The 16,816-nt window shown below is 35.8% G+C and overlaps 1 long non-coding RNA gene across 1 annotated transcript in view; it reads left to right on the top strand.

The window, feature by feature from the left end:
• The first annotated feature begins 9,833 nt into the window (after positions 1–9,833).
• LOC139148443 (uncharacterized) overlaps positions 9,834–16,816 on the top strand; it is a 121,996-nt gene continuing 115,013 nt past the window's right edge. The window contains exon 1 of the long non-coding RNA XR_011555937.1: positions 9,834–9,926. This is a non-coding gene — a long non-coding RNA (uncharacterized lncRNA). The remainder of the gene's footprint in view (positions 9,927–16,816) is intronic.

Raw genomic sequence — 16,816 nt, 5'->3', positions numbered from 1 at the left:
GGTCAAGCAAACACTCTACTGCGGAAATTTTCACAGTGCTATATTGATGTCAAAGCAACTTTGTTTAGAACTTACTGTGTGAATATGTACTGTTCCCAGTTATGGAGTTCTTACACTAAAAAGTGGTTGAACGATCTTAGAGTTGCGTATAAAAACAACTACTTTATTCTTATGGGTTACTCAAGAGATTGTAGTGCAAGTCACATGTTCTTTCTTAACAGTATTCCATCCTTTGTAGACTTGGTTCAAGTCTGTGATTTGTGAATGTTTGAGTGGAGTGAACGCAATGATTTGTATTCTGCTTTCATGTGAAACGCGCGCGATGAGTAGGGTGAACGCGATGAGTGGAGTAAACGCTATACAGCGGAGTTTCACCCGGAATCACGGTGAATCCGGCAGAAACTAACTCACTACTGCGCAGACTCAAACTTGACGCATTCAATCGCTGGGAAAACCTGGCGTGAGCTGCCAAATTCCGGATAGGTTTGTACGAAATAGGAGAGACACAAGATAAACTATTATCAATGATTTTATTGTTTTAAAATTCACCGACTTGAACCAAGTCTACATCCTTTGGGGAGCTCAGGCGAAAGTTCATGTATAACTTTTTGAACGCTTGAAAACAAGTTGCAATGGTCTTATTTTAGCAACTTACTTAACTCAGACGCGTATTTTTTACTCGCCTGCGTTTAAAGTGTACAGCGATCTACTTTATATTTATAGTCCTTTTTCCATTGAGGATTATCTTTTTTGTGATGTGTGCATTCTCTGTCCGGTCTTTTATAATCTTGTTTTGTCCGTGTGTTTTTTCTTGTTTTTAACTGATATGGGATGATGTTTTTTATCCTGAAATAAAGCTAATAATAATAATAACAATAATTATGAAACAGAAGTTTAACCAATCAACCTCGGAAATTTCAAATAGCAAAAACAGGCACACTAAACAAAGGTTAATGACCAGGGATGACTCAAAGTCATCAACCTTTTTCATTTTTTTTTGTATTTCATGAGGTTTTTATTGGATTTTGACTAGAAATTATTAACCAGTGGGTAATTGTCGGAGTAAAAATTGAAAATGTTGTCAACATCAGCGGTACACATCTATTGAAAAATGTCCCTCTATTGAAAATGTTTGGAGTATTACTCTCGTTACCGCTATCCCGTACAGAAGTATCATCGTAAGCAAAGACTTAACTTGGTTTCTTTTCAGTTCAGGACCGTTTTCCGTGTATTTTGTAGACACGTTGAAGCTTTTTAACTCTCGTCTACCATCTCGGTATACGAGGCCCAATGGATGACCTTGAAGCTAAATCAAGTGTTGAAATGGGAGACCCATAATTTTATATTTTTGGAGCCAATGTTTTTTGGTTTACGACCTTAAATGACATAGACCAACCCTGTGTACCTTTAATAAAGACTCCATTGCATTTTTCACAGAAAACGGAAGTTATTTCCTTTCACATCGACCTATGTTTTTAGGTTTTTGTCGGGTAGAAACTCTACCAACATTTGAAGTTTTTATCTTTACTTAATGATAGATTTGATGAATACAAGGCCGGACTTTGTAGGTACATAGTATATGTGAGCTTGACATAAATCTCATCACGAATTCCTGACCAAAGAAAGTTCAAATGACATGTCGACTGGAAGAATAACCTAATGAACGTATGTGAGGTCAAGTGAATCAAAACTGATGAGTTTATCGTGTACCCGAGTGACGATGTTTTCTTCCGAAGTTTTAAGATCCTACACTGTAAATCTATGCGACGTGTGACGCGTTTAGAGATTAAACGCCAGCGTTTGAAAATTAAACACCTGTGTTTATTAAAGTGTCGATGTGTTTAGAAACTAAATGCCTGTGTTTATTAGCATATTCCAACTGTGAGTTCCATGATCACGGGGAACTCTGACATGTTTCCTATTTAAAGTTTACTCGACGAACTTGTGCGTATTATAACATTTTATCATTTAACATACTTATTGTAAATTAAATGTTAAAATATTAACTTTCAAAATATTACATCATTGCCGTTCGTGTAATTTTATTTAATATCGATTCGGTTACATAACATTCTCATTAATTGATTATTTCACATGGAAAAATACACTATATAATATTTTTGAGCTATATTTTTTATGCTAAACATATTTTTCTTAAACGTAATGTACATGGAGCTAATGAATATAAACGCCGGTGTTTAATACGTCCTCTGTTGTAAACACAACCGTAAACACCTTATGTGTTACTCTCCCATGTTGCACTGCGGCTTTGCAGGGGTAGCGCATGCGCGTAAGTCATAAACAGTGGCGCGTCCTACGAAGATGTCTGCTGCGTTTCGGACTCGCCGTTTTGACGTCCGTTTTCGACAGGAAGAGCATAATTCAGGTAATTATATTAATGTTTATCTGTAACACCCAAGCTTATAAAGCGTTTGAATGATTATCGTTTATTTTTGAAGATCTCTTTATGATAATGTTCACGCGCAGTTCTACGGTACAGTGTCAATACGATAGCAATGCAAATTGCCTATGTATACATCATAATATTGCCGTCACATTGAAGGTGTACGATGTAGATTCCGGACATTATTTGGGACATATGATGCATCTTCTTGACTGAAAACTATATTGTAATTCTTACCGACAATAAAAACAATGGGGTTCTGTCATAATATTGGATAATACTGCGCGTGACAAACTGGTATTTTTATCAGTCTATATGCAAATAAGGTAATCGATATGCAAATTTAATAAACAAGGTCTTTGAGGGTACTACTTAACACTATGAGAAATATTTTTGAAAAATGAGATTTGCTGATTTTCACAAATTTTGAAGCAAAATAAATGAAAATCAAAGGAAAACCACTCATTTTCTTGTTTTTTTTGGTGCAAAACTTTGAACTGTGCAGCCAACTCCACATTAATCGGCGTTTTTGATACATAAATATTTACAGTGTAGATTTGTTAACATCAGCTGCACAGTTAGATCTTGATTTTTCTCTCTTGCAAAATTGTGAACTATATGCTCGGTTGGCAATCATTTGTTATTTCCAATGAAAAAGGTCAAGAAAATGATGTTTGCTTGAAAAAGAAAGTATTTCATGCTAAAGTTGTAGTTTCTCTGGTAGAAAAATCAAGTGCTATTCAGACTACCAACTTGCATTGATTTGCTAGGAGAAATTTCTCTAAACTTGTCAGGGTACTAATTCTCTGCTCCAGCTTTACCAGGGGTACTAGTTTTCTGCTCCAGCAAGTTCCAGGGGTACTAATTCTCTGCTCCAGCTTTACCATGGGGTACTAATTCTCTGCCCAGCAAGTGTAGGGGTACTAATTTTCTGCTCAAGCAAGTTCCAGGGGTACTAATTCCCTGCTCCAGCAAGTGTCGGGCACTAATTCTCTGCTTCAACAGTTCCAGTGGTACTAATTCTCTGCCCCTGTAAGTTCCAGGGGTACTAATTCTTTGCTCCAGCAGTTGTAGGGGTACTATTTCTCTGCCCCTGTAAGTTTCAGGGGTACTAATTCTCTTCTCCAGCAAGTGTCGGACACGAAATCCCTGTCCCACTAATTAAGTTTCCAGGGGTACCAATTCTCTGCCTCACCAAGTGTTGGGGATCTAATTCTCTGTCAAACAGGTTCCAGGGGTGCTTATTCTCTGCCCCAGCAATTCAAGTCTACGTATAAATTCTCTCCTTGCAAGTGTACAAATTATCTATAAAAAAAATGGGTAACCTGTGTTCTTTTGCAAACTCTGATTTTCATCAGAGGAAAAGAAATCATTTAGGTTATTTTGGTAGCCTGGGAGATTTTTTAGAAATTATGAGAGGTAAAGATTGAAATTATTTTGACTACCTCTATTTCTTCTGTTTTGTATGGGAAAACATGAAAAATAAGCAAATCTCATTTTTCAAAAATATTTCTCATAGTGTTACTTGTAAATATCTCTTGAGTATAAGACGCTGCAGACCGTTTATATTCATTTTATTCCGACGATTCGGACTTAACTGATTGCTGTTTTCAACATTTTGCCGATTCTAATGTTGGGTACTATTTTTAACCCAATTAAAAACCACATTTCGCTGCAGTTTGTTTTAAATTTACCTATGGTATTTAACAACTTATTTTCTTGTGCAATAACAGTCCTAATAAGTGATAATATGCAAACTCTCATGAATGTGTGGTTGACCTCATTTAGATTTTTTTCAAATGGTGGTGAAATATGTATATTTGTATTTTTAAGGTGATGTTTGTTGTTTTTTGGTTAAAAATATCTCAATATCATCTTAAAATCTACTTGCCAGATAGCTTTGATATTTGAGATTAGGGTGTATTGGGTTTACCTATTTCAGATTTATCAAATTGTGCAGAAATATGCAATTTTGTACTTTTATGCCGAAGGCAAATTTTGTAATTTTGGTCAATGTTTTTTTTTTATAAAACCGCTTGTTTGATAGCTTTGATATTTTGTAAACAGGTTCAGAGTGATGATCGAAATACAATATATGAAATTATGATGAAATCTACTACTTTGTATTTTGGGGCAATTTTTCCCATTTTTGGACAAATAAATTTGTTTCTCAAGATGTAATCATCTGATAGCTTTGATAATTTGGTATGCAGGTTCTTAGGGATTAACGTTAATGTGATATATTAGAATTACAATGAAATTTGCAATTTTGTATTTTCGGAGGAATTTTTGCCAGATTTTTGTAAAACAATTGTTTCTCAAAAACTACTCATCTGATAGCTTTGGTATTTGGTATGCAGGTTCCAAGGGATTAACAGTATGTGATGTATTGATACTGTAATGAAATTTGCAAATTACTTTTTATTGGAGAAATTTTGCCATTTTTGGTCAAAATATTTTTTTCTAAAAAACTACTTGTCTGACAGCTTGGATATTTGGTATGTAGGTTTCTAGGGATAAACTATGTCTGATATATTGGAATTACGATGAAGTCTGTGATTTTGTATTATGGGGGGCTTTTTTGCCATTTTTTGTAAAAAAAATTCTTTCTCTGAAAGTGCACATCTGATAACTGGGACATTTGCTATGCAGGTTCCTCTAGGGATTACTTCAATGTGATATATTGACATTACAATGAAATCTGGAGTTTTGTATTTTTGGGGCAATTTTTGCCTTTTTTCTTTAAAAGCGTTTCTCAAAAGCAACTTGTCTGATTGCTTTAATATTGGGATGTCGGTTGCTCATGTGATAGTTTAATATTAGGTTTACAGGTTCCTAATGATTAACTAAATGTGATCTATTAAAACTATGATAAAATCTGCAAATTTGTTTGTTGGTGCAATTTTTGCCATTTTTGGTCAAAAAAGTTCTTGTCTGATAGCTTTCAAATTTGGTTTGCAGGTTCATAGGGATTATCTTAATGTCATAAATTGAAATTACAATGAAATCTTCATCGCGTATTTTGCAGCTATTTTTGTTATTTTTCGTAATCCCATCCTGAAATGAGCTATCAAACTTTGCCACCTTCATCAACACATGTGTCACAAATAGTTATTCTCTACATAACATAACATAGATCTTACGACCGTTAGGTCGCTTGTTTCACTAAATTCAAAAGGATGAATCAAACTGCCTAACACTTTTAGTGTTGAGGTATGGACTTGGAGACTATTTTTAAAGACGTAAAATCTATTGCGGTAATCTGATGCAACCATTGCGGAAGAATGAATGAAAGCCCATCATGTCTTCAAATTAAATCTTATGAGATACTGACTTTTTAGCTCTGCTATAAGTGACAAATCATTTAGAAATGTGTGTATTTGTATTCGGGGCAATATTTTGTGTTTATGATAAAAAAATCATCAATAAAACCGTTTGTCCAAAATTTGTTATACAGTTTGCTCTCGGTGATCTTAGTCAGTTTGGTTCAAAATTGTAGTAAAATTTGAAATGTACATTATTGGGCAATTTTTACTGATTTTGGTCAAAAAATCTTCTCTAACATCACTTGTTTGATTGCTTTGATACTTAGTGTTAAGGTTCCTTAGATTGTCCTCAGTAAATTTTGTTCAAATCATGCTGCAATTTGCCTATTCTTATTTTTTGACATTTTTTTCCGGTTTTCTGTAAAAAAATCTAAGGTTCCAAGACAAGAAATTTACTTTTTTAATCTAACAATTCTCTGGTGGTTAATAAGCTCAGAACTCCCATAAATTATAATTTTCTAACGGCGTTGATATAGGGAAATGTTTTGGTAACCACTGTATCACCATTGTTACATAACTACCATGTGACAGGTAATTAGGATAACCTTTAAAAAATTGGTTTTCCCAATGTTTTGTCCCAATAGCCTACTTCAAAATATCTGACTCAAACTTTCTGGAATGCAAGCTGTCACAACGCTCTTCTATCGTCCTTAGTTTTTTTTGGAGTACAATTTTAAAGAAATCAACTTGGGTTAAACTCACCACTCTAGAAGTATTTCTGGCATAAAAATTATTTTAGGAGGTTTAAAATTCTGAGACACACTTTGGAAGATCCTTAAGACAGCTTGAGCTCACACATATTTCAGCCACATATCTCAAAGCATTGAAACAAAACACTGGGGAAACCGATTTTTGAAAGCTTATGAAAATTACCTGTCACGTGATAGTTATGTAAACAATGGTAACTATGGTAACCAAAATGTTCTCATATATCTAGGCTTTCTGAAAATATAATTTACAGGGGGTGTGAGCTTATTAAATACTAGAGAATTGTTATCTTAAAAAGGTAAATTTCTTGTTTTGGAATCTTAAATTGCTCATCAGACTACTTTGAAATTTGATGTGAAGGTTGGTGTGGATGATCAATATCAGTTTTTGTACAAATTGTGAAAAATCTGCAAAACTGTATTTATCAAGTAATTTTTGCTGTTTTTGTTTTCAAAAAAATCCAAAAATCATCTAAGTTCTTAGAATCCAATTGTCCGATTGCTTTTGTGTACAGGTTTGTAGGGGTGACCTGATTCAGATTTGTTGAAATTATTTCAAATCTTGACACATATTTTTGAGTATTTTTGCTGGTTTTGGTCATTCAAATGATATGTTTGTCTGGGCAGTTGGCTATACATGCTACATTATTCTTGCACAGATTAGTGATCAATAGTACCACTATGCAATATTACATCCCATAATGTACAGGATAAACTGAATGCAACACATATCACAAGATGTATAAATTATGGCTCAATATCTGGTTTCATGTGCATAGAGTTCATCTGATTTCTTACATGTTTTTGTCTATCACAGCAGACAATTTATCCTGTACATTATGGGATGAAATATTGCATAGTGGTACTATTGATCATTAATCTGTGCAAGAATAATGTAGCATGTAACAATAGCTTGCTTTAGTCATACTTCTAATCACAAGTATATTAATCAATGCATTACACATTCTCTATTTCCAATAGGAGGTTCCAGATGCTGACATTGAAGTTTATTTCAAGAGCAGGGAACTTGAATCGCCGAATCTTGTCGTCTTTCTTGAAGATATGAAACTAAAACGCATTTTGTAAAGGCTGACAGTAAGGTTATTGACTGTTAATGTGAGAGTGTTGAATATGGTAGTTCACAGTGCCAGGTTTATGAACAATGGGACCTTTGATTATGTTTGCTTCTATACAACATGTTTCCTGTGCATTCCATTTTGCGCACTGTATCCAGTCTCTTATTTTGGAAACTACGTCCTATGACATGATTTTAAAGGTAATTGTTAGTGTGATAAACATTTTTGATAAACATGTTTATATGTTTTTTGAATAAACATGTTTAGGTCATAAACACTTGTATGTGTTTAAAAAGTGTAACAACCCAATAAACATGTAAGTCTGTTTAGTTGTTAAACGCGTTGACACGTTTATTAATAAAACACCAGTGTTTAAATCCTAAATATGTGTGTTTATTTATTAAACATTTCAAGTGTTTACTATATCCTAAACACCTTAACGTGTTTAAAAAGTGTAACAGATAAGTGTTTATTTATGTGTTTAGAAGTTAAACACTTGGATTTACAGTGTAGCGATACCTTCGAATTATTATCTCCCTTGAATTTTTCCAACACTTTTAATTTTTCTTCGACATAAGATCTACGTCTTCTTCTGACAGTGCATGTGATCTTGCCTGCAACGGTTTTCTTTGATGTCGTTGAAAGGAACACAGTCTTGAACAAGATCAGTGAGGGCAAATGTGTGGTGTTGAACTTTTGAAAGTGTGCACTCAGGTGTTAATTAATGAGGTGTTAATGAAGTGGTGATAAAAGGTCCAGGCTACTTATTTATGACGATTATGCAAATACATGCGTAGGTGAACGCAACAGAATACGAAAATTTCTTATTTGAACATTAACTATCAACATTTGCTGCTCATTCTCGACCCTTCCTTACTGTTTTCCTCGCACTGACAGAAGTAACATTTCGAGATGCACTTTATTGCGACATTTCATGACAGTTTAATTTGAAAAAATGTACAAAGAGTTTGCAGTTCACAATGTCATGTTAATACAGAGGAGCAATCCCAGTCATAGATTGAGATGTAACCAGGCACGTTCTAAATATCACTGGGGTTCCAGGTTCTTTCGTCTGGCGAAGAGGGTTTGATGCGAATATCCATGGTTAGGTATATACGAATATGATTTTCACAATTGTGTTGGCATTTTTAAGACAAAAAATTCGAGTTGGTTCTTTTTGGATTGTGTTTTCGTGGCACGAATTCAAATTAAAAATGTTCCAATAGAAATGTTCAATGTAGGTTTTTAACAAATATGCTGTAGATATATAATTATTAAAGAAATACGTAATTACTTTCTTATTCTTCAGATTTTGAACCACACATCGATAGCCCGGTGCATCAGAGGGAAGTAACTCAATTTTTCAACAAACTGAGTGAGAGAGCAATAAAGATTTTAAAAGCCTCGAACTCTAACATTCAATTTGTTTGTAGTTAATGGTTCATGGATAAAGGGTAATGTTATAGATATATTAAATGTCATAAATGAATGTTATAATCATGCGCTCATTCTATGAAAATTCAAAAATGTTGAGTTACGTCATCTTTCACTGGCATTTTGAGCAAAAGAATGTAACTCATCATCAGATACGTCCTTTATGCACTGGTCGATTTTCTGTTTCGATGTAATATTCATGAATAGCCTCATCATTCAAGATTTTTTATTTTTTGACGTTTTTACATTTTGCAAGCACAAAACAGACGTAACTATTAAGTTACGTCCTTGGTGCACTGACTTTTAAGTGCAAAAGGACCTTAACTAAAGTTACGTTCCAATTGAAATATCTGTTAAGCTATATTAACTATTTTACTGAACATTTTCACAAAAGATGCAATTCATATTACCGAAGAAAACTATATCAAAAACTCATTTTTGACCAAACATGAGTTACGTCACTCCTGCACTCTGCCATTGACATGTAAAGCTCAGTAAAGGAAAACAACTTTCACAAATCTTATTTACATTTTATATAAATTTGGAAACACAAGTATTGATATAATTTATGAAAACGTTTTAGTTTTTATTTTGTATCGGACAATCAGGGTCGCAGCCTGACCAAATTGCTAGGGGGCGGGGCAGAACGTAGGTTAACTAGTTGGGTAATTTACAAAAAATGACATCTTGATAGTGCGAAAAATTCCAGGGGTACCTGTCCCCTTCCCGCGACCGACGGCCCTGACAAACCTTACAAAAGGTTGATAACCTGGGGCCACCCAAGGTCATCAACCTTTACAAGCTTGTCACCATTAATTTACATCTAGCATATCCTGGCCGCCACGGCATCTTTACAAATTCCAACTAAGGCAGGGGTGTGGTGTTCCTCCGGGAGAGACCCTCCCTCGGTTGGCTAGGAGACACGCCTGGATGCTACATATACGTCCACTTAACCAAGCCATGCAGACCGGACGATCAGGTGTGAACATTCTATATTCCAGTTATCTTACCCTGAAAGCGCACTCTCCATATGGACCTAATACATAGCTGCCAAGTGGGGATTACCACCCGACATTCTGAAATGGAAAATCGTTAACTGTAAGCTATAATGGTAGCTTTTGCCAGGTGAAATTAATGACAGGCTTTGAATGTCGAATCAGCATACAATAGAAATTCCACTGTTCCTGACCTTCATTATCGAAGGAGATGTCTGATCTTTATCAAAATTTGAGTGTAAAATATTAAAATTTACAGGTTTCATGACCTGAAATAACTGATTAGAATGACAACTTGAGCGACTCTTCATTCAATTATGCAACAGAAGTTCAAATCCATCATCATTTGGCAATTCCAAACGGTAAAACAGGCACTGTAAACAGAGGTTGATGACCCTGGGTGAACCAAGGTCATCAGCCTTTTTCAGTTTTTTTTTTTCATTTCGTAAGTTTTTAAATTTGTTTTGACAAGAGATTACGGACTAGCGGATCATCGTCGTATTGGAAAATGTTTTCAACGTCAGCGGTACACATCCATTTGTAAATGTTTGTAGTATTACTCTCCCTTGGGTTTTAGGTTTACTATGATAGTGTGATGTTAGAGCAACTGTTTTAGGGGCCGTCGATAATAAAAGCTGACGCACAAGAAACGTAATTCCTTCGTTTTACTTGAAACCCCCTCCCTCCCCCTCAAAACGATGCGAAATCAATTTCGTATTATGATGCCGTTTCTAACAAACCCACACGCACCTCTCCGATCCACACGCCCATGAAGAAATACCGGAAAAGTGCACATTAATTGATAATCCTCCACTTTACGCGTTTCACTTCTTATGACACAGAACATTTTAATGTATTTCGCATGTAGGAAAATGTTTCACGTCACTTTGAAAAAGCATACAACTTTTTATTTCACATTTATGTCTTTTCGTTTCTTTTCTGTCTCCGTATTTTGTGGTCATTCTGTTCTCGATGAACGCGAAGGTAGTATTGCGTTCTCGCTGCAAAGTCGCACTTTGAAAACAATAGACGAAAATCCTTATGCGATTTTGACGCACACAAAACAAAATGAGCTTTTACCCCCTCCCCCTAAACAATATAATTACGTTTGTCGTGCGTCAGCTTTTATCATCGACGGCCCCTTATGCGATTTCGTACTTATTAACCCAAAAGTTTCTTGAGATTCGTTTACTGCTATACCGTACAGAAACATAATCGCTCGCGTTTAAGACATTTAAGTTGGTTTGTTGTCAGTTCAGGGCCGTTTCACATGTATTTTGTAGACATATATTTAAGATTTTAAATTCTGTTATACCATCCCGGTATACGAGCACCTACGGATGCCCTACTAAATCATGTGCTGAAATGGGGACCCATAATTGTGTTTTTGGCTCCTTGGAGCCAATGTCCGCGATCTTAAATGACCTAGACCAACCCTGTTTACTTTGTAAGACAGTTTTAAAAACTGTGAAAGTAATGTAGTCATATTTGATATCAATTTGTAGTTAAATTTGATGAAGAAATATCCGAGGCTAGTGGACCAACTTTAACAATTATTTCAATGAAGAAACCCAAAAAATTGATAACGGATTTGGATCGACAAGAATGCCAGATACCAAGATGCACCTACCGTGAATGAAAACTCGGAGAATAATACCTATTCGTTTTGGCACCCTCCTTTACACATTCTATTACAGCAGCACTTGTCAGTATAGTTGAACTTAGTCGAGTAATTCCACAGTACGTAGTTAAACTAAAGCAAACGCATCTGTACAATGTGCATGGACAAGAAAGTTCTAACGACTTGAAATAATTCGATCCCATGCAGGATTTATTGAACTAGTACGTTGTTGCGTTCAGAAGACTTATTGAACAAGTAATTTGTCTAACGGCTATATTCAGCCCCTCACACCTTTCGGGCACCCCTAAAAATAATGGTACAGTCTACTAGGTCCTCCAGTTAATAATAATAATAATAATAATAATAATAATAATAATAATAATAATAATAATCTTTATTTCAACTCGATAGCCTTGATAGGTATACGCCTCTTTTCACAAGGGTCGAGCACAAAGAAAGTTAAAATACAAAAACAAACAACAGCACAGCAAAGTTAAAATACATAAAACATACAGCAACACAACAAAATCGACAACAACATAAAATGATCAGAAGGTGACAGCATCAGTAAAACTTTGTAAATAAAATTTATAACAAGCACGTTTAAAAATTGAAAGGCTTGTACAGCCTCTTATTGATGTGGGCAACTCGTTATAAAACCTCGGAGCAGATACTCTAAAAGATTGTTTCAGCAATTCAGTTCTGGCAAATGGTACTTTTAAAGTTTCATTAAAAACAGATCTTAAAGATCTTTGTGCATCGTACAATGTTAACATGTCCCGGATATAAGATGGAGCCATGCCACAAAGAGCTTTGTAGACAGACACAACTAATTTATACTTGTAACGATAGGATAGTGGATACCATTTCAAACGAGTAAACATTTCCACAGAGGGAGTGCCAGAGTCACAATCCAAAATTAATCTCATTGCCCGTTTTAAAAGACCGTTTAAACGATCCATATCCTTCTGACTACAACAACCCCAAATACTAAGACAATAGTCAAAATAGGGTAAAATAAAACAATTGTAAAACTGGCGCCTCGCTGAGGTTGGTAGAAATGGCCTTATTCTGGCCAAGAGATATAGTTTACATTTGATTTTCTTCACAATATTATGGACATGAGATGCCCAAGACAAATCACTCTGAACAGTAACACCAAGAAGTTTCTCACAATCAACATTTTCAATATTATTGCTACCAAGTTTAACGTTTAGTACTGACTAGTCAAGTGTGACCGTTTTTGCCTAGTAGTGACCAACATGCATTTCGTTTTCTCAGTATTAGGACACATTTTGTTATTTAAACACAATTATTAATATGTTCAAGGTCACTATTTAAATTACATTCTAATTCATCAGTGGTCTTAGCCGACGTGTGCATTGTACTATCATCGGCAAACATCTCAACTTCACATTTAGTTGTATGTTGCAGCGTACTTGACAAGAACCGAGGACCCGAGTGCATTTCTCAAGAAAACGGGTTATTTCGTGAAACATCGACCTACGTTTTTAGGTTTTTGTCGGATAGAAACTCTACCAACATTTGAAGTTTTCATCTTTACTATAAATTTGATGAATGCAGGGGCGTACTTTTTAGGTATAGTATTTGTGAGCCTGACAAATCTCATCACTAATTCCTGACCAAAGACAGTTCAAATGATATGTCGAGTGAAAGAATTACCTAATGAACGTATGTCAGGTCAAGTGAATCAAAACTGATGAGTTTATCACGTACCCAGTGACGATGTTTTCTTCCGAAGTTTTAAGATCCTAGCGATACCTTCGAATTATTATCTCCCACGAATTTTTACAACACTTTTAATTTTTCTTCGACATAAGATCTACGTCTTCTTCTGACAGTGCATGTGATCTTGCCTGCAACGGTTTTCTTTGATGTCATTTGAAAGGAAGATGGTCTTGAACAAGATCAGTGAGTGCAAATGTGCCGTGTTGAACTTTTGAAAGTGTGCATTCAAGGTGTTAATCATGAGGTGTTAATAGTGGTGCGAAAAGGTCCAATGTACATATTTATGACGATTATGCAAATATATGCAAAGACCCAGTGAACATTGATGGTGAACGCACCAAAAGTTATACGAAAATTTCTTTTGAACGTAAATCATCAACGGTTTCTACTCGTTTTCCATTCTTCGTTACTATTTTCCAAGAATTGACAGAAGTAGCAGTACGAGATGCAATTAATTGTTACAATTCATGACAGTTGTGTGCAACAAAGACTTTTGCAGTTCACAATGTCATTTTAATACAGAGAAGCACTCGGATCATAGTGTGAGATGCCAGGCGAACCGGGCACGTTCTGAATATCACTGGGGTTCCAGATTTTTTCACCTGGTGAAGAGGGTTTGATGCGAAAATCCGCCGTAAAGTTTATACTGAAAAAAAGATTGTGTTGGCGTTTGCTAGACAAATTTGAGTTCATGACCTTTTTTCGAAATGTTTCGCGATTTCTATTTTTTTTAAAAAGCTCTAATTTTAAAGAAGATAAGTAATACCTAATTACTTTTTTCTTCATATTTTGAATCATACATGTAGAACTGAAATCGAAAACATTCACAATTCTGATTTACGTTTTACATAATGGAAAACTCAAGTCTTGATATAGTTGATGAAAACGTTTGCCTTTTTTATTTTGTCTGGGACAGATAGGGCCGTAACCTTACCAAATCGGCAAAACTTGGAGCAGAACTTGGCAGAAGAACTTCGGATGACCAGTTTGGGTAATTTAGAAAACAATGACAAAGTCCATAGGCAGCTGCACCCTTCCCTGGCAGATTATGGTCTTGACACTGAGAAGCAGAGATAATGGTAGTGGTCACGTGACCTCGGCCTTTCACTCGCAACTATTCCTTATAATGCAAACCTGCTAAGATACACGGAAGATCTAATCAAATGTAACAGCACAAAATTCCACGAGTTATACAAAAAATCAATATCTCCTATCTACCATTCAGCGTCTTTTGAATTCATGTTCTGCAGAATAACTTACCTCATTGCAACACCGGTCCCTTTTTAACAAAAAGGTTGTAACGCCATAGAAGTCTATAAACAGGTCAAGTTTCAATAATTTTGATATGGCGAGTAGATCTGAACAGATACCCAAGAGTGAGTTGATAATTTGGGAAAAAATCCCCTACAATAATTTGAAGGAGGATTATAAATGTGCTGTGGTGAGGAGAGTATCGCCTCAGAGGCTTGACCATAATCTCTGTTAACTTTGTTGAACTCCACGACTTAATAAGTCGTGGAGTTCAACAAAGTTTTTCAATCCTTTCAACTCTTGAAACTAAGTCATCGGCCAATCGTGAGATGCCCGATCGTTCCTCTGTAAGTTCAATAGTCAGAAATGCTGAATTTCTGACGACTGTAACTTTTAACATACAAACCATATAACAAAACCGCAGAAACACGACTTGATATTCCCGACAAAATTAACGTCATTATGATTTGAGCACTGCCAATTAGGCACATCTGGCGGGAGAAAAGTATTCGATAATCCATGTCTACTCTCCCCAAAACACTGATTTTCTTACGATTCAAACTGTATTTAGATACATGACACACTCAGAAAGCACGGACCCGAGATTGTTGCCGTCAATTGCGTTACTACATACAACTCAAAATTATTAGATTGACAACTCCAATTTGTTGTGTTTGGCAGGAAATCTACCATCAATGATACGCATTATCCAACAAAAATAGAGATTTTAATACCGCTTACGTTTAAATGAATCCATGGCATACTCAGCAAATGAAGGTTGGCGTTTTCCACCACTCAAGTAAGTTTTCTTTGGATGCATGGCATATTCAGAAAGCACGGACCCGAGATGGACGGCTAAAAGTTGCCTTACTTTGCACGCAGTTCAAAAATATCAGTTTCACGACTCCAATTTGTTGTGTTTCGCATGAAATCTACAAATCAATCAGATCCGCATTATCCAGCAACAATAGTGCTTAAAATGCCGTCATATAATTCATGATATATTCAGCGCGTGCAGATAGGCATTTGGTAATTAAAACTGCAGAACCACGACTCTATATCCCAATGAAATCAAGCTTCATTATAACCTTGGCACTGCCAAATAAACCACGCCCGCTGGAGAAAAGGATGCAATAATCCATGTCTACTATCCCCCAAACAGTGATTTCCTTACCACTCATACATGGCACACTCAGAAAGCACGGATTGGAGATTGATGGCTGTAACTTGCGTTACTTCACAAAGTTCAAAATTATTAGTTTGGCCACTCAAATGTGTTGCGTCCGGCAGGAAGTCTTCTGACAATGGCCCGTATTATCAAACAAAATAAGTGATTTTAATACCATCTCATTTTTAAAAAATTATGACATAATCTGCGCGTGCAGATAGGCATTTGGTAGCCGTAGACTGTGTTATGTCCAAGAGTTCAGCGAAGGTACAATTGCTATGACCATCCGCTATATGTAAAACATGAAACAACCATGCACTCTTTGCTCGCGCGTGTGAAAGGAGAAATTCAGCCGTGAGTATCGCCCACACTAGCAGCACCACGCGATTGAATAGGTAATTAGCAGTTAGTTACGAACATCAATTTTCGACGAAATTACAACATAAAATGGAGGACAAATGGCAACCAATAGTGTCGAACGTCTTTTCTCAATGCACCAACTACTGCATACGTTTGATCGGTAGTGAACGCTCGAATTTGAACATCATAACCCTTAGCGTAAGACTGAATCGAGCGGTCACGAAATCCTAAACTTAGTTCTCAGCAGAGCTCAATTGCAGTGGTCACGTGACTTCGGGCTTTCAATTCACTTGCCACTACTCTATTTAATGCAAACCTGCTACTGTACACTCTATATCTATCAAAATTAACAGCAGAAAATCCCGACTTATACAAGAAATGAATTTATCCTGTCATCCAGCCCTTTTTATTGTATTTTCTGCAGAATAATTTACCTCATTGCAACTCCGTGTCGTTTTTCGACGTAATCGTTGTCACACTAGTTGAAATTTGCAAAAATGTTGATATGGTGGATAGCTTTGAACAGAAACTCAAGGTGAGTAGACGAATTGATAAACAATCCCGTAAAATAATTAGGAGTAGGATCATACACTTTAGAAAACTATTCTGTGGTGCCTATAGAGTGTCGCTATAGTTGGCCATAGGGTCGGTGTTACGTCGTGGAGTTCTACAGTGTTCTCCAATGCTTTAAACTCTCGAAACTAAGACATCGGTCTATCTTCAAA

This window comes from Ptychodera flava, chromosome 13 (genome assembly GCF_041260155.1).
Source record: "Ptychodera flava strain L36383 chromosome 13, AS_Pfla_20210202, whole genome shotgun sequence".
Lineage (NCBI taxonomy): Eukaryota > Metazoa > Hemichordata > Enteropneusta > Ptychoderidae > Ptychodera > Ptychodera flava.
The sequence above is the reverse complement of the archived record's forward strand: the minus strand, read 5'-3'. Positions and strand labels throughout refer to the sequence as shown.